Source organism: Austrofundulus limnaeus, unplaced genomic scaffold, assembly GCF_001266775.1.
Source record: "Austrofundulus limnaeus strain Quisiro unplaced genomic scaffold, Austrofundulus_limnaeus-1.0 Scaffold25, whole genome shotgun sequence".
NCBI classification, from domain to species: domain Eukaryota; kingdom Metazoa; phylum Chordata; class Actinopteri; order Cyprinodontiformes; family Rivulidae; genus Austrofundulus; species Austrofundulus limnaeus.
The window spans coordinates 322,449-324,169 of NW_013952427.1; the positions used below are offsets into that span (position 1 = coordinate 322,449).

Here is a 1,721-nt window from a genome sequence, read left to right on the forward strand (position 1 = left end):
AGGACAGGGTCTGGTTTAAACCAGGCTATGCAATTCACTATCACAATGAAAACATTTCAGAATGTTATAAAACCTTTTTTTATTGTTTTGTTTTATAGCAAGATTAAAMATTTTCACAAAGTTAAAGGACACAAATACAGTGTGTTTTTTTTCTAATAGATCCTAAAGTTTTGGGCTCTGTCTTTGCTCAGAGCTTTGTGTTTTAAAAAAGGTATTTTAAAGAGTATTTCTCTTTTTTTTCTTTTCCCCCAGCCTGAAGATGTCAAATGATCTGAACCTTAGCACATTGAGGTGTTGTTTGCCATCGCTGGATTCCACTCATGTACAGGAAGCTCAGGAACATATCAAAAACAAACAAGTTCTTGACTTTAACAGACTCTAAAGCTTGAAGGCTCCTGATCCATCCATCAACTTGCTTCTTTATCTTGAACCTCTTGTTTTTTTTTCCTTCTTCACCTGGGACCAAATTAAAGGCAGAGAACATATCCTGTGGGTCAATGTCGCCCTCCGCATGAAATCATTCAGCGTTGGGATTTGTGAAATATCCTTCAGCAAAGACGTGATGAAAAGCCCAATTTGGCCCTAGTCAAATAATTCAACACTTTTATGAGTGTCCTTGTCATGCAGTGAAATGATGATTAGGTGGAAACTGGAGGACGGGAGTTGGTCACGCTTGAGTGCATCTGTGTGAGAAAAACAAAGACTTGGCAGCTGCATGGCCACATTCCCATCACGCAGAAGGAAACAAAATAGTAAAAGGAAAGAAACTGTTCTGTATATTTGTCATGATATGGAAATAGAAAAGATTTGTCTTTAAACTAAATGCCTGTAAAACTTTTTGCACTTGTAAAAGCAATCAGCTTTTGCACAATTGTCCTGATGCAATTCAGTAATATAGGAAGAAAAATCTAAAGTTGATTCAGGTCCTCTGGACAGGTTCTTTGTYAAAACATTTTGTCTCATCTCCAAAAGACCTCTTCAGTCWGAGGAGTTGCAGGTTAGCTTAGTCTTAGAAACCCTTCCCTTAGTGGAATAACAAATGCTAACAATTTGTTGTTCACACACAAAACATGACCATTGGCCTAACAACCGATCAGCAGTGCCCTGATGGCCACATAAGCCCCTTCTCTATGAGCACGGTTCTACCCTATTTGGTTTGGATCTGTTCTATTCTGCTCAGGTATGTGTGTGTGTCTCACTCTGTGTGTGTGATTATGGGCAGATTGTCTGCAGTGGCTTTATCCAGTGGTGGGCAGCACTAACCCAAAAATTAGCTCCGCGATTTCTAAAGCGCTTATGGAATTATTTAGGCCCACATCTTCAAAAACACTTATGCCATAGAGAAAATAACGGAAGCTAATTTTAAAGTGCAAGTCAATTTGACACTTACTAGTTGGCAAAAATTCATGTACAATATATGTACAACACTGCTGACTAGCGGTGTAGGAACCCTTGTACAGCTTAATCCTACAAGCACCGATTGCTGGGGATGTGATTTCCTGAAACAGAACCTTGGCTCCTGGTGTAAAAAAAGTTGTTGAGGATTGCTAGTTCGGCTGATTCTTTAAAAAGTTGTTGAGGATTGCTAGTTCGGCTGATTCTTTAAAAAGTTGTTGAGGATTGCTAGTTCGGCTGATTCTTTAAAAATTTATTGAGGATTGCTAGTTCGGCTGCTTCTTTGTCTTTTTCTTTTGTTTGTTGTAGATTTGTCTCATTAAAGA

General features: G+C 38.6%; 1 long non-coding RNA gene across 1 annotated transcript in view; it reads right to left on the reverse strand.

Moving 5' to 3' along the window:
• Positions 1-144: 144 nt before the first annotated feature.
• Positions 145-1,721, reverse strand: part of LOC106514968 (uncharacterized) — a 3,075-nt gene continuing 1,498 nt past the window's right edge. The window contains exon 2 of the long non-coding RNA XR_001309944.1: positions 145-683. This is a non-coding gene — a long non-coding RNA (uncharacterized LOC106514968). The remainder of the gene's footprint in view (positions 684-1,721) is intronic.